General features: G+C 40.8%; 1 pseudogene; it reads right to left on the bottom strand.

Moving 5' to 3' along the window:
* Positions 1–457: 457 nt before the first annotated feature.
* LOC133755730 (protein-L-isoaspartate O-methyltransferase domain-containing protein 1-like) lies at positions 458–16801 on the bottom strand (annotated as a pseudogene).
* Between the last annotated feature and the right edge of the window lie 277 nt (positions 16802–17078).

Genomic DNA, 17078 nt, shown 5'->3' with positions numbered 1-17078 from the left:
AGAGAGCTGGACTAGAAGAGGAGCAACCGGGACAGAGTCCGGTACCCCATCCAGGACTAGAATCTGGGGTGCCGGTGCCACAGGGGGAAGATTAGCATTGTGAGCCATGGTGCCGGCCCTTTTTTTTTTTCTTTTTAAGAAATATTTTAAAATTTATTTGACAGGTAGAATTATAGACAGTGAGAGAGACAGAGAGAAAAGTCTTCCTTCCATTGGTTCACTCCCTAAATGGTTGCCACGGCTGGCGGGCTGTAGCAATCCAAAACCAGGAGCCAGGTGCTTCCTCCTGGTCTCAACACTTGGGCCATCCTCCACTGCACTCCTGGGCCACAGCTGGACTGGAAGAGGAGCAACCGGGACAGAATCCTGTGCCCCGACTAGAACCCGGTGTGCTGGCACTGCAGGCAGAGGATTAGCCTACTGAGCCGCGGTGCCAGCCAATTAAGCTTTTAAAGACTCAGGGAGGGCAGCTGATGATTTTCTTTCTCCATGAATTCTGAGGCAGCTCTTCTGGCTTCATAGCTTCACTGTGATCTTTCTCCTCTTCTTTGGGATCTTCCATTTTCTCATCCTCCTCACTAAGAGGCTGAGGCATAAGCTGATTACCTACAAGGACGTGCCTGTTAATTCTGTTTCACTCTCTTTCTTTTCCTTTTGGGTGGAGCCTTTTGGCCTGCATTTCATTGTTTATGAAATTTCTAAGTGGGCTGTGAATATAAATACAAGCCAAGTCCTGCAGGTTCCTGACAGCACAGGGAGGAGTCCCACAGAAGCAGGCTTGCCATAACCATTCTTACTTGGCTGCACAAGTGGAGCAAATGAAACAGCAAGGATATTTTTACTTTCCCAAGTGTTTTGTCCCGGTCACATAATCTGTGTTAACTGATCTTCTATAGGCATGACTAGCATGCCTCCCACATTCAGTAAAATTTTCACATAGATTTCATGGCCTTTTTGGACCCTAGCATCACAATAAATTTGATCATACTGATAACTGTAAGACATTTCTAGAGGTGGTTACCAACTACAAATGCAGGTTCACAGAACTCAAATTTATCAAAGCTATTATTTTTGACAAAGCTCTCCAGTTTTTCCTTGGCGTATTGCACTACATCTGAATGAAGCTCAATCCCATGATTTATTCTAAAAGGACCTGTGGCACAGCGGTTCAGCCCAGCTCACTGTAGCAATGTGCAGGGCCAGGCTCTTAATAATTGGTGAGCTTCCTGGAAGCCAGCTGCTGCCACAATACCGCCAACTTTTAAAAATGTATTATTTTAAAATTGTGTTCACTGGGGCTGGCATTTGGCATAGCAGATAAAGCTGCTGCCTGCAGTGCTGGCTTCCCATATGGGCTCCAGTTCATGTCCTGGCTGGTCCACTTCTGATCCAGCTGTCGGCTGTGGCCTGGGAAAGCAGTCAAAGATTGCTCAAGTGCTTGGGCCCCTGCACTAGTGCAGGAGACATGGACGAAGCTCCTGACTCCTGGCTTTGGATTGGCGCAGCTGCAGCAGCTGCAGCCATTTGGGGAATGAACCAGCAGATGGAAGACCTCTCTTTCTTGCCTCTGCATTTCAAATAAAATAAATCTTTTCAAAAAAGTATTCATGCCAGTGCCATGGCTCACTAGGCTAATACTCTGCCTGCGGTGCCAGATCCTGGGTTCTAGTCCTGGTTGGGGGCTGGATTCTGTCCCGGTTGCTCCTCTTCCAGTCTAGCTCTCTGCTGCGGCCCAGGAAGGCAGTGGAGTATGACCCAAGTGCTTGGGACCTGCACCTGCATGGGAGACCAGGAGGAAGCACCTGACTCCTGGCTTCGGATCGCTGCAGTATGCCGGCCATAGCAGCCATTTGGGGGTGAACCAACAGAAGGAAGACCTTTCTCTCTGTCTCTCTCTCTCACTGTCTAACTCTGCCTGTCAAAAAAATATTCATTTATTTTTTTTTTTGAAAGGGTAGAATTGTAGAGATGGAGGGAGGGAGAGAAGGAGAGGGGGAGAGGGAGAGAGGGAGAGAGGGGGAGAGAGAGGGAGAGAGGGAGAGAGGGGGACAGAGAGAGAAGAGAATGAATCTTCTGTTTACTTCCATTCCCAAGTGCCCTAAATAGCTTCAGCTTGGCCAGGCCAAAGCCAGGAGGCAGAAACTCAATCCAGGTCTCCTGTGTCTGTGGGAGGAACCCATCTAGTTGAGCCACTCTCTGCTTCCTCACAAGTGAATTATCAGGAAGGTGGATTGCTGTGTACACTCTAAGTGTCAGATTAACCTGATGTGCTATGATTACAATTATTTTGTGGATAAAAATAAGTGATAACAAAATGAGCCAGGGATTACTAGCAAGAATTGAATGTGTATAATTAACAGGCAAGTATTAGTATGTCCCCAATAGGTATTTATTTAAATTATAATACCTTTTCTTAATTTCTCTAGCTTTCTGACTGCCATCTATTTATTAATTTAAAGGGAAAATTTTAAGAAATGTCTTGAAAATTGCTTTCTCTACACGTTTGCTTATTGTAGGAAAAAACTACAATAATGAAGTCATATTGAAGTAAAAATAATACTGCTGTTTTGATTAAATTAATTATAATCAGCTGTCTCTTTTTAAATTTTTTTTATTTCATAAATGTGGATTTACAAAGTGCAACTTTTGTATTGTTGCGGCTTCCCCCCCAACCTCCCTCCCTCCCGTGGCCCTCCCCTCTCCCTCTCCCATCCCACCCTTTATCGAGTTTCATTTTCAATTACCTTCATATACTGAAGATCAACTTAGTATATACTAAGCAAGGATTTCAACAGGCTGCATTCACACAACCGCACAAGGTATAGGGTATTGTTCGATTAGTAGTGTTTTAAAGTTTCATAGTAAAACACATTAAGGACAGAGATCCTACGTGGGGAGGATGTACCCAGTGACTCCCATTGTTGATTTAACAATTGGCACTCTTATTTGTGATGTCATCAATCACCCGAGACTCTTGCTATGAGCTGTCTAGGCTATGGAAGTCCCTTGAGTTCACCGACTCTGAACTTGTTTAGTCAAGGCCGTGTCACAGTGGAGGTTCCTTCCTCCCTTCAGAGAAAGGCGCCTCTCTCCTTGATGGCCTGTTCCTTCTGCTGGGGTCTTGTTCACCAGGGTCTTTCATTTAGATTGTTTTTTGCTATGGTGTCATGGCTTTCCATGCCTATGAGACTCTCATGGACCTTTTAGCCAGATCTGAATGTCCCAAGGGTTGATTCTGAGGCAGGAGTGCTGTTTTGGGCATTTGCCATTCTATGAGTCTGCTGTGTGTCCTGCTTCCCCACCTGTCTCTTTTAATAGAAAAGAGGAACAACAAGCATCGTTTTAGACTCTAAAAATAGTATCGTCTACAATATATCTATATGATTTGGTAAATCTTTCACAGTTATGCTCCTGAAGTAATGCTAGGATTGTGTTGAAGCTGAGGGGGACAGACACTGGGAAGTCTTTTCCCTAATACCAGAGGGGCTTCATGCATCATTTGTGGGAGACTAAATTACCATAATGGACAACCTGGGTAAGAGATAAGGAGGGTGATTGATAATGATTATAAATAAATAACTAAATAAAATATTGTTTCCATTCAGTTAAGAATAAACCTGATTGAGTATAATAGATAATTGAACTCATGGGCTTTTCTAAATCATTTGTATTTTTCTAACAAGCTCCCCAAATTATATGATCTGGGGATAATACAGTAGTCTGAGAGTGTAACATTAACATGATCATGACCATGTGGCTTATAGTCTCCATACTCTTATCTCATGGCTACATATATGACCAACACACTGTGTTCTAGGAAGGGATAAAGAAAATGATTTTGCAGGTAAAACTTCCTCCTTTATAATCAACATTCCAACAAAATTATCTCAATGACTTCCACTTTCATCTTAGTTACCAAGAAAATACATCACAACAGATATTTTTGCTCATGTATTGTGAATTACAGTAGCAGCTATTAAGCAAGATAAGCTAAACAGATTTTATGCAAGTCTTCTTGATACACATGAAAAAATATAGCAAAATGTTCAAAGTTAGCTCTTTGTTCTTTATTCAAAAATAAAATTAAAAAGGCAAAAATGAATTGAAAAATAACAATACAATTTTAATACATTTGAAGGTTTTACATGGAAAATTAACATTAAAAGCATAGGGCCTAAAAATCTGATTATGGATGGAAAATAAATTATTCAAAAACAGACAAACTGAAACAAAGCAGAAGATCAAAATAAATATTGAAAATAAAAATGATTATCCTATAGTGTGCCTATTTTTAGGTAAAAATCATTTTCCTGGCCGGTACCATGGCTCAACAGGCTAATCCTCTGCCTAGCGGCGCCGGCACACCGGGTTCTAGTCCCGGTCGGGGCGCCAGATTCTGTCCCAGTTGCCCCTCTTCCAGTCCAGCTCTCTGCTATGGCCCAGTAGTGCAGTGGAGGATGGCCCAAGTCCTTGGGCCCTGTACCCCATGGGAGACCAGGAGAAGCACCTGGCTCCTGGCTTCGGATCAGCATGGTGCGCTGGCCGCAGTGTGCTGGCTGCGGCGGCCATTGGAGGGTGAACCAACGGCAAAGGAAGACCTTTCTCTTTGTCTCTCTCTCACTGTCCACTCTGCCTGTCAAAAAAAAAAATCATTTTCCTAATATACAGAGATGGTGAATTTGGGAGGTTGACAAGGAGTGTGGTGTGATGGGGTTGATAAGATGCTCTAACTTTAATGAGTTAGACATTTTAATTTGAGACATCAACCTAGTGAAAAACAATCTTCCTTGTTGTTCAGTTACGTGTGTATTCACCCTTAAAGGCAGTGTATGGTATCATTTCAATTTCCACTCTTTCAGAGACATTCCTCCCATCAAATAAATGAGTCTATCTTTATTGTCTGTTTCAGAATCAATAGCAGTAATAAAGTTACTGGTTTCCATTGTGTTACTGTGTCCAAATGATATATATTGATTATAATTCTATAAAAGCGCTTTTGTAACATTTTTAAATGTCATGCAGTGTTACATTCTAGATACCATATTTATTGTTCAAAACATATATTTCCTCTATTTATTTTTCCTGTACTTGGAGTATGAGGTCTCTGCCTGGCCCCTTCCATGGATGGGAGGGAGCAAAATGCTGTCGTGGCAGTAGGGACTGTAGCAAGCCATGTATATGGAGGGAAATGGGCTTAACATTAGCTGTGAGTGAAGAGGATGGGACACCTTCTATGGCAGATATTGATGTTTCTGTGTCTACCCCAAGTGGCCCATGGTGTCTGTCCTTCCCTCCAGGCCACCTGTTCCAGCTCTTAGTGTGCGGTGGGAGAGGAACCTGCAGGCCTGAGAGACAGCATAACAGCAGAAAGCAAGGCCTAAGGGTGGAGGCCTTCTGACAGGTGGGATGGGTTGTACATTCAAATGTGAAGGAAAGTCTGGTTGAGAGGGCCTCCCAGGGCTTGCCTTCAATCTTCCCTGGCTACTCATCAGGGCTACCCCTCATCACTGAGCCTCTGAGTCTAAGGAGAGAAGGGCTTGCTGGCTGAGCCCACCTGGCTGTTTTTTTTTTTTTTCAGGAAGTCTGTCAACTGACACTGGTTCATTTCCAAAAATATATAATTTACTAAAAAACAGCTTGCCAAACCCATGGTAACCAAGGTGTGGTAGTTGAAATGGAGTTTCCAGCCAGCTGGGCTCATTAGCAGCTGCTCCTCTCCTCCCATCCCACCCAGGTGCAGTTGTCAGGCCAACAGGGCTGTGACTGCAGATGTCAAATCAAGGTCAGGATGATGGTTCCCCTGATGTGATCTTATGTAAAATATGACAATGACATGTGCTGAGGTCCAGGACATGGGCAGCAACTGCTATCCATATGGTATAGAAAATTCCAAGTGCACAAAGCTGATATGTTCCTGAAAGCATTCCTCTAGCCTTGGCAAATGGTGGTGATTGGAGCAGGTACCAGATCTGGTAACAGTGTGACAGGGGATCTGTCATGCCCAGGCATAGCCACATGGTCTTTATGGAGCCAATAAGAGCAACACCAAGCCATCATGCCAATGAGCTTTGACAAATGGACATAACTCATTGTCCTTTATCAAAATCCTTCTCTTATTGACATGTTATTATTAATACCCATTCAGGTTACATTTGGACAATTCCACTTAAAGGAGAATCTACTTGCTATGTCATTGTGTTCAATTTTTTTTAATAAATCAAGCCCAGACATTTGTTTATAAAAATCTATTTGAAGGAAGGATGATGGTATAAACCATTTACATTAGTTTTATCTTGACAAGTAAAGCATTATCCATAATGTAAGATTTGTTACTTATTCAATTAAAGACTGATAATGGGCCCACCTATACCTCTTCTGCATTCAATCATTTTTGTCAATTATAAGATATTATAAGATATCCCATAATCCTGCAGGTCAAGCCATTGTTGAGCACACCCATCATATGCTTAAAACTCTTCTTCAAAAACAAAAGAAAAGGGGGAAACACCCCTGGGGAGATTAATCATAAAATGGCCATTCTTTTATTTACACTTAATCATTTAACTTATTTTTCAAAATTCAATTCTACCTCTCTTGATTCTAAAACCCTAGGACAACAGCATTCCCATCCAGCTCATGAAGAACCACGACTGTTAGTTTATAAGTAGCCCCCCCATCCTAACTCAAAGGGCTCTAAACCACTCAAAACATGGGGAAGAGGGTTTGTTTCTGTTTTATGCCTTTACAGGTCCTGTGTGGATTCCAGCCCACTGTGTCTGACCTACAGACACCATGAGTTGGCACCAGCAGTTACAGGATACAATTCCTCCTTTACAACTAAAGAAGACAAAAAATCAGTGCCACTGTTTCACCCTCTTTCAAAGAATCAAAAACAAAGCCACTTCATTGCAAGTCCCCCAAGACAAATTGACCACCTGGGGATATATGAAGTCATTGATTGCTGATTGCTTCTGCACAACAGAAACACATTCTAGAAACTCCTGAGACTTTATTTACCACTATTTTTGCTCAACTTACATACAGTTCTACTTTGATCTTGTTAATCATTATGTTATGCTTTTCCCTCCCTGTTGGCTCTTACTGTTTAACAACTGTTACTCCTGAAGTAAAGATACCTGTAGGAAACCCTGTGTTGTTATCCTGTTTTTGGAATTGTTATCACCCATCTTCCTAGAAGAGCTTGCCTATTTAAAAAAAAAAAAACTGCTAAGGCCATCGCTGCATTTAGAGTTAATTCAAATTCATGAAGGTGTTTTACAAAATTATGCTTCAACAGATAGACCAGTCTAAGTTTAAAAGTGATAATATAAATAACATCAAGTACCTGGTTAAAAAAAATAGAATTAAAAAGGAAGGAAGGACCAACATGGGAAGCAGTCCACACAGCAGACTCCTAGAATGACTTTTGCAGTAAATAACATTCTGACCTCAGAATCAACCCTCAAGGCTTCCTGGTCAGGCTGAAAGGCCTGCAAGAGCATTTCAGGCATGGAAAGACAAAACTCTGACAAAAAAAATCCTACATGGAGATCTCTGTGAGACCTCAGAGGAAAGAAAAGGTCATCAAAGGAGACACTGTTCTCTGAAGGAAGAAGAGAACATCCTCTTCGCTTATGGCTGTGTCCAAATACCAATGGTGTCTATGGTCACAAAAGGCTTCCATAGCCCTGGCAGCCCATGACAAGGGCATCAGATGATCACTGACATCATAAAAAGAGTGTTAATTGTTAAAGGAAAAACAGTAATCACTGTGCACTTGCTCCCCAGGTAGGACCTCTGTCCCTATTGAATTGTAATATGAGAATCAACTGCAAATTCTCTCCCTAAACTGTACCCTACATGTTGTGTGTTGGCATGGGGGCAAGTTGTTGAAATCTATGATTAGCATAGAGTTGGTCCTCTGTATATAAAGTCCTACTAAAAATGATCCATAATGAGGAAGGAGATGGGAGAGGGAATGGGAGGTGAGATGGGAGGGGGATGGAGGGTTAGGGGGAAAGAACCACTGTTCTATTACAGTTGTATCTATGTAAAAATGAATTCATTAAATTAAAAAATTGTGCTGCTATTGATTATTTACCACTTAAACATCAAATTGGATGACAATAATTTCCAGGATTATGTTGTTTCAACATCACAGATAATTCTAATTTAATTCAAAAGGAAATTGATAACATCAAAAATGAATTTAAATATTTAAATATTAAACCTGAATGGTGGCAATTGGGATTCTGGCTGCATTGGCTGCTGCACTTTGTGGTACCAGTTATTATGGTCCTCATCCTGTGTTTGATACATGCATCATCTCATGCATACCTAATCTAGATCTATGCTTAAAATAAAGAAAAGGGGGAAGTAAAGGATGCTGCCTAAGTGTCTCTCAGGAGAACATACTCCCCTGAAGTTAGAGGTATAGCCACAGTTTCTGATATCCACCAAAAGAGGCTGGGGAATGGGCACACTTACCCTCAAAGGAATGTGGCAGCAGAGACAGCAGGGGGCTAATGGACATTAATTGGTACCTGGGATGTTTTCCAGAATTTGTAGACATCCAAGTATTTGAATGGACCTGTCTTTGAAGATTTACACCACTGCTCTGTTCTCTGTCATGGATCACCAGACTGGATTCCTTTTCCACCTAAAGTTGTACACCAACTGTGCCTATGTGCTTGCTAGCTTCTAGACTTGCTGGTATCCTCTAATAAAAAGTGCTGGCCAGAGCAATCTGGGGAGCACTCTGCATGTGAAAATGTCTGTGTTCTGTCTCATTCATTTTTGAAACCCCACACCTTAGATGTATTGAAAGTTTGTTTATTTGGGGAGAGGCGGCAAGATGGCGGAATAGGCAGGAAGCACACTTAGTCCGGGGGGAGAGAAAGTTTAATATAAGTGGAGATACTGCAGGGTCAAGGAAGAGTAGGGGATGAAACAGCAGAGGAAACTCTTCCGGAACTAGTGATTCACAGTGGACCTGCGTGGAGAGCGTGGGAGCCCAAGTTCGGGACACCAGCGGCAGACTCAACGCACCAGCGCTGGAACGCGAGGTGAGCTGAACCTCCATAGCCCGAGATACCAGCAGGCAAGCGGAAAGAGGAGGCTAGAGGGAACGAGGCTTGAAACTCCGTGGGGAAAAGTTCACCAGGCTAACTAGAAGAGAGAGAAAAAAAAATAAAAAAAGTGACTGATACGGACACAAGTTTCTCTCTCTCCGCTCACCTCTCACAGGCGAGCAAGACAGAGCAGGCGCCATTTTGGACATACGTCATAAGCAGGGCGACCTCAGGTCTGCACCAGCCCTGAGCCTAGCAGAAAAACCTGACTCTGTGGGGAGGGGTGAAATAACAGGAGATTAGCATCTAACTTGGCAACCCAGTGGGAGACTGCAGGAGAATTGGAGCCCACACTGAGGGCAGCAGAGATTCCCTGTGTGGTCCTTGGGAAAGAGCTTCCGATCTCTGGCTCCTGTGGGTATATCATTTGCCTGCTAACTACCTCCAATTACGTTCAGCTGTGCGGAATTACTTCCCTTTTAAATCAAAAAAAGAAAGAGAGATTTACCACACCTAACCTGGGAGTGTCATCCTTGACACACCCTCAACCCTGAGGAACCAAACACAGCTCTCAGTCCATACTCATCTGAAGCCTCTAAGGCTCCACTGAAAGCAGACAGTCCACTTAATACAGAGCCATAGTGTAACAAGAAAAAAACACCACAGTGAAGAAACCAAATATCTCCAACATGCCAAACAACAAACGCAAAAACCAAGCTAACAAGAACAAAGAAGAAACTATGATGCCCCCAAATGAAAAAGACACCCCAATTCAAGATTATGAAGATGATGAGATCTAAGAAATGCAAGAAGCAGATCTCAAAACATTGATAAGAACATTAAGAAGTTCTCAAAAACAAATTCTTGAACTACAGAAATCCTTCATGGACAAGATAGAAAATCTCTCTCGTGAAAGTAAAGTATTAAGGAGGAATCAAAATGAAATGAAACAACTAGTGGAACAAGAAACTCTGATAGTGACTAGAAATCATAATGAAATGAAGAATTCAATAGATCAAATGACAAACACATTAGAGAGCCTTAAAAACAGAATGGGCAAAGCAGAAGAGAGAATATCAGACTTAGAAGACAGAGAACAGGAAAGGAACAGGCAAACCAAAGAAAAGAAGAAGAAATTAGAAATCTAAAAAATATTGTCGGGAATCTACAGGATACTATTAAAAAAACCAACATTCGGGTTCTAGGAGTTCCTGAAGGCATGGAGAGGGAGAAAGGATTAGAAGGCATTTTCAGTGAGATACTAGCAGAAAATTTCCCAGGTTTGGAGAAGGACAGAGGCATCTTAGTACAGGAAGCTTATAGAACCCCTAATAAACATGACCAAAAGAGATCCTCACCACGACATGTTGTAATCAAACTCACCACAGTGAAACATAAAGAAAAGATCCTAAAAGGTGCAAGAGAGAAACGTCAGATCACTCTTAGAGGATCTCCAATTAGACTCACAGCAGACTTCTCATCAGAAACCCTACAAGCTAGAAGGGAATGGCGAGACATAGCCCAGGTACTAAGAGAGAAAAACTGCCAGCCCAGAATACTATATCCTGCAAAGCTCTCATTTGTGAATGAAGGTGAAATTAAGACTTTTCATAGCAAACAGAAACTGAAAGAATTTGTTGCCACTCATCCTGCCCTGCAAAAGATGCTTAAAGATGTGTTACACACAGAAACACAGAAACATGGTCACCAATATGAAAGAAGGTAAAGGAAGGAAACCTCACAGCAAAAGATCACAGGAAGCTCAATTTCTCTTTGACATAGAATTAAACTCTGATGCTCTGTTAAAGCAATGTGTTAAAGTAATCTATTATGTTCTCTTGATGTCTGTTAAATTCTAATTGTTCAAAAACAGCTGAATTTTTATTAAGAGCTATGGGTTATTTAAATATGTGCGTAATTTCAAAAATTTGAATAATCACCTTGTAACAATGATCAAATTTGGTCTATGTTATGTCATGATTTTAAGAAATCTTATTTCAACCAGATATTTTGGATTTTGAGCCTTCTTGGCATTCTTGACAGGCATTCAAAAAATCAAAATTTCAAACAATCTGGTCTCTAAAATTTCCAGTAAATCCTGGACTTTGGTTTTTCCAGTTTGGGCCCAACTGAAAAAATCGAAGGACCTATGTCTCTCATCTTATAGAGACACCAACTAATCAGTCTATTTGGAGTATATTAGAAGTACTGTCAAGATGTGATGTGGTACCAGACTTTAAGTTTCTATAATGGAAAATGCTATTAATACAAATGTTTGAGAATTAAAAAGTCTAATGATCTTGTGTTACTAGACATGATAGTTATCTTAATGAGAAAGCCCCAGAGGCTTAAAGGGTTAAATACTTGTAAAATCCTACAGGTGCTTTCAAAAATACTGTGAAGTAAGCAAGTGCCTCTTGTTGGTTGATGAGTTTATAATTTTAAACATGGCGACTTAAAGTCTTTTGTCATCCACAGTTATATATGATGTGCTGCTCATAAAACTAAAGCGTTGTTGGTTCTGTGTTTAGCTGTCCTCCTATAGGTTCCTATGGACTTTTTCCAGCCACTTTTATTGTATTCAGTACTTTGGGATGGCTCTGTAAACAGATGAAGCCAATAATGTATTAACAGTACCAACTGAGAGAAAGTATGGTTAACTGAGGTTACTAAAAAGAAAAAGCAATTCAAATCAATTGGCAATCTACAAAAAGAGTTAAAGATTTTAAAAGCTATTATTAAAATTGCTATATTGGTCTATTATGCTATATTATATGTGTGTACATATTGTATGCCCACATGGGGAAATTTTATTAAGAGTTTTATTTTAAATGGATTATAGATAAGATTGTCCATAAATTTAAGCTGCTAAAATCAATCAAAGATACATTTTAATTTGTGGGACCTGAATCTGTGTATCATATGTTTTAGACTTGTTGGTAGAAAGAAACTAAAAACATTTTAGATGGTTGTGCTTAAGTTTACTGGTTAAACAAACTACACCATGTTAGATATTTAAGAGGTGTTTTCAAATACATGATTCTTAAAATTTATAGAAGGCATTGGACCTTCTGGTAAATGTTTTCTTAAGTTGTTATCTAATGGTTGAAATGGTTTGCTAAGTATTCATGTGATATTGCTATTGTCAGCAAGCGATCTAGGACTTGCTCCCTCATTTCTCTATTCTAAGCCCAACTTGTTCTTTCATTTCTCTATTCTCTTCAAGGTAGGAAACTAATTCTATTATGAAGGAATCTGTAGGATGCACAATTTAATCTTTGGACCTTATAAAAGAGATGGCTAACATTTTTCTGCAATAGCATAGCCAAAATAAGAACTCAAATAATAATCTCATAGCTAGATTCACTTCGCCATCAGCGAAGTATACAGTAAGTAGAAAAAACCTCCCTTTCAGACCAAAGGGAAAGAAAGTTTTAAAGTGAGAATATAATTTTCCTCATGGGCATTGTCTACCTTAGAAAAACTACTACAGAACATGCCTGTGACTATAGACTTGTAGTTCAGGCCACCGAAGATTAGAGATGGGACTTGAGCACTCCCTTGACTTGCATCCTCTGGTCTGCTTTAACACAAACCAGGAGGAAAAGAAAGCTCAGCATCAGAAGCAATGGGTGGCAGGCCTATTAATGGCTGATCTGTACAGTGATCTGCCCTCAAGGAGACCCAACAGGCCAGTCCACTGCAGTGGCTTTCAATGTGGTAAGCCTGGGCTTCAGCAGAAGTCAGCTTGTGAAGAGCCCTGGCAGCTCTGCCAAGAGTTGGATCACTGGAAATGGACCTGCCCTGGAGTCAAAGGATGCCCAGGTCAGAGCCACAGATCTTATTGGCTCTAAGCTGAAAAGCCCTTCACTCAGCCCAACTTCCAAAGTGACCACTGCAGCTGAGGGGATGGTCAAGTAGGGTCAGCAACATTGCAGGCAGAACTGTACATTTCTTGTTAGAGATGCCCCCTGCCTTTACCTGGCCAGCTCTCCTCCCAGGCCAGCCAAGTAATGAAAGTCAACAGAGTGCCTTCCCCTAGGAGGTTCACACCTCCCTTAGGATATACCCCATGTGAAGAGATAGATAGGTCTGGGCCTCTTAACTCACAAGGCCTAAAGCCCAACAGATTATTATCAATCCCCTTCTATCAGGTTCTATTTGCCTCTCAATCAGAAAACTTAATTGTAGCTTAGACAGCACCTTTCTTAGCTCCTCTAATAATGACTCTGTCCTTTGTTCTAGGCCCTGTCTAGTGCACTTGGGCCTCATTCCTTTGTAATCATAACCTCTACTCTACCACCAATGGCTCTACTCCCAACCTGTGTGTACTGATGGTCCTCTTCCCCACTTAATGCTGTATAATTGTTCAGACCTGGTAAATGCCACTCTTGAGATCATTGGTTACTATCCTCATTCTGTCTTCTATGACCTTGTCTAAATATGATCAGAGTCGGCAAACTTGGAAGGCTTCCATAGCCTTGGCAACTCATGACGACAGCCTAGGATGGTTACTGTCGCCATAAACTAGAGTGTCAATTTGTTGGGTCAACAACAGGAGCCACTGTGCACTTGCTCCTCATGTGGGATCTCTGTCCTTAATGTGCTGTACATTGTGATTTAATGCTATAACTAGTACTCAAACAGTATGTTTCACTTTGTGTTTCTATGTGGGTGCAAACTGTTGAACTCTTTATACTAAATTGATCTTCTGTATATAAATAGAATTGAAAATGAATCTTGATGCAAATGGAAGGGGAGAGGGAGCGGGAGAGGGGAGGGTTGTGGGTGGGAGGGAAGTTATGGGGGGGGAAGCCATTGTAATCCATAAGCTGTACACTGGAAATTTATATTCATTAAATAAAAGTTAAAAAAAAAGAAAACTAAAAAAATACATTGAAAATTTAAAAAATGAAAAAAAAAAAAAGAAAGTTTGTTTATTTGGTACCTTTCCAATTTTTTGATGTAGGCATTCAATTGTTATAAACTTCCCTCTTACACTACTTTGGCTGTATTCTATAAGTTTTGATGTGTTGTGTTATCTTCATTCATTTCCAGAACATTTTTTTTTATTTCTATTTCTTCTATGACCCACTATTCATTCAGGCACATGTTCTTCAGTCTCCATGTGTTTGCATATGTTTTATAAATTCTTGAGTTGTTAATTTCCTGTTTAATTCCATTATGGTCAGAGAAGATGCATGGCATGATTCAGATTTTTAAGATTTCTAAGACTTGCTTTATGGCCTAGCATATGGTCTATAACATAGAATGTTCCATACAATGATGAAAATAATGTGTCTTACAACTGTGGAATGAAAAGCTCTGTCAATATCATTTAGGTTTACTTAATCCATAATATCAATTAGCTCTGTTGTTTCTTTGTTGATTTTCTGTCTAGTTGATCTGTCCATTGAGGAAAATCAGTGTTGATGTCTCTCATTACTATTGTATTGGAATCTATGTCTCCCATTAGATCTGTTAATATTTCTTGTAAATAACCAGATGCCCTGGCATTGGATTTTAAACATTTATTATTGTATCATCTTATGTTGAATTGATCACTTAATCTCCACATAGTGCCCTTCTTTGAATCTTTTAACAATATTTTGGTTAAAGTCTATGTTGTCTGATATTAGGATGACTACACTTGTTCTTTTTTGTTGTTGTTGTTAATTTATTTGACAGGTAGAGTTATAGACAGTGAGAGAGACAGAGAGAAAGGTCTTCCTTCCATTGGTTGACTCTCCAAATGGCCACTGGCACTGCACCAATAAGAAGCCAGGAGCCAGGTGCCTTCTCTTGGTCTCCCAAGTGGGTGCAGGGGCCCAAGCACTTGGGCCATCCTCTAGTGCCCCCTTGGGCCACAGCAGAGAGCTGGACTGGAAGAGGAGCAACCAGGACTAGAACCCAGTGCCCATATGGGATGCCAGCACCACAGGCAGAGGATTAACCAAGTGAGCCATGGCACCAGCCACTTTTTTGCTTTCCATTAGTGTGGAATAACTTTTCCCATTCTTTCACTTTCAATTTGCATTTCTCCTTGCTGTTGAGGTGTGTTTCTTGTAGGCAGCAAATAGACAGGTCTCGATTTTCAATCCATTCAACAAGTCTGTATCTTTTAACTGGAGAGTTCAGGCCATTTACATCAAGGTTATGATCAATAAGTAATGGCTTGGCCCTGGCATTTTTTTCTATATATATTCATATTGTTTGCTTTATATTTCTTTTGTACTTTTACTGCCTTCACATTCTTTCATAATGAAGTCTAACTTTCTGTGTTTCTGTGTGTAGCACATTCTTAAGGCACTTTTGTAAGGGTAAGCGAGTGGTGACACTCAATTTCTGTTTGTTATGGAAGCTCTTTATTTCACCTTAATTCATAAATGATAGCTTTACATGGTACAGTATGCGGGGTTAACTGTTTTTTCAAAGACTTGTATTATGTCTCTCCATTCTCTCCTAGCCTGCAGAGTTTCTGATGAGAATTCAGATGTGAGTGCAGTTGTAGACCCTGTGAGAGCAATTTGGTATTTTATGCTCATTTTAGAATCTTTTCTTTGTGTTTTATTGTTGAAAATTTGATTGTAATGTGTTGTGATGAAGACTTTTCTTGTCATGGCTATAAGGAGTTCTGTGTGCCTCGTGTACTTTGACTTCTCTTTTTTTTTCCAAATTAGGGAAGTTTTCTGTAATTATTTCACTGAATATGTTTTCTAATCCATTTTCTCTTTCCACACCTTCAGGAACTCCTAAGACCCATATGCTGGGTCCTTTGATAGTATCCCAACAGTCTCCAACACTGTTTTAAATTTTTCTAATTTCTTCTTTTTTTGTTGTTCTTACTGAAAAATTCCCAGTGATTGTGTTCTAGCTCAGATATTCTTTCTTCCGCCTCAACCAGTCTGTTGTTAGGACTTTCCACTGCCTTTTTATTTGACATATTTAACTCTTCATTTCTAATAATTTATTTTGGTTTCTCTAAAAATCTCAACTTTATGGAACAAGTTTTCTTTCATGTCATTTATGAATTTCTTTCATTTTTGAATTTTTTCTCATTGCTTCTTTTTTTTTAACAGGCAGAGTGGACAGTGAGAGAGAGAGACAGAGAGAAAGGTCTTCCTTTTTGCCGTTGGTTCACCCTCCAATGGCCACTGTGGCCGGCACATCTCACTGATCCAAAACCAGGAGCCAGGTGCTTATCCTGGTCTCCCATGCGGGTACAGGGCCCAAGGACTTGGGCCATCCTCCACTGCCTTCCCGGGCCATAGCAGAGAGCTGGCCTGGAAGAGGAGCAACTGGGATAGAATCCAGCGCCCCGACTGGGACTAGAACCCGGTGTGCTGGTGCCGCAAGGCGGAAGATTATCCTGTTAAACCATGGCACCGGCCTTCTCATTGCTTCTTAATCCTTTGATTAATTTTTTGAATTACATTTCAGGTATTTCATCAACCTCTTCATCTTCAAAGTCTAATATTGAAGTGTTTGCATTCCTTTGGTGGAATTATGTTGTTTTCTTTTTTCTTTATCTTGAATTTCTGCATTTATTTTTAGGCATTTGTGGAGACATTTATTGGATTTTTCCTCTGATGGATTATTTTTGAACTATGCTTCTGTGGCTTAGCGGAGCATCTGCTCTTTTAGTGACTACCCAGATGCTTGAGCTGAGTGTGTCCTGGGGGCTCTAGTCTATGCTCCAGGATGGAGTGAGTATCCAGGGTCACACCCATTTTGGACATGGTATGTCTTCTTAATTGCCAACAGAAAGGAGGGAATGACCACCTATGTTGGCATCATCACACCTTTCCCTCTGCTCTTCTAAGGTGTCCAATGCCTGAGAGTTAGGCCGCAGTGGGTGTAACTTTCACCTATGCTGGTATATGAATTGCACAAAGGATGAGCACAGATCCTGCTGCAATGTCCCACCCTAATTAGGGAGCTCAGAGTGTGTGGAGCTATAAACAGTAATTACCCAGAAAACCAGCAACACTCTGTACTCTCTCAGTC

Source organism: Lepus europaeus, unplaced genomic scaffold (genome assembly GCF_033115175.1).
Source record: "Lepus europaeus isolate LE1 unplaced genomic scaffold, mLepTim1.pri SCAFFOLD_92, whole genome shotgun sequence".
NCBI classification, from domain to species: domain Eukaryota; kingdom Metazoa; phylum Chordata; class Mammalia; order Lagomorpha; family Leporidae; genus Lepus; species Lepus europaeus.
Note: the sequence above shows the minus strand (reverse complement) of the source record. Positions and strands in the feature narration are given on the sequence as shown.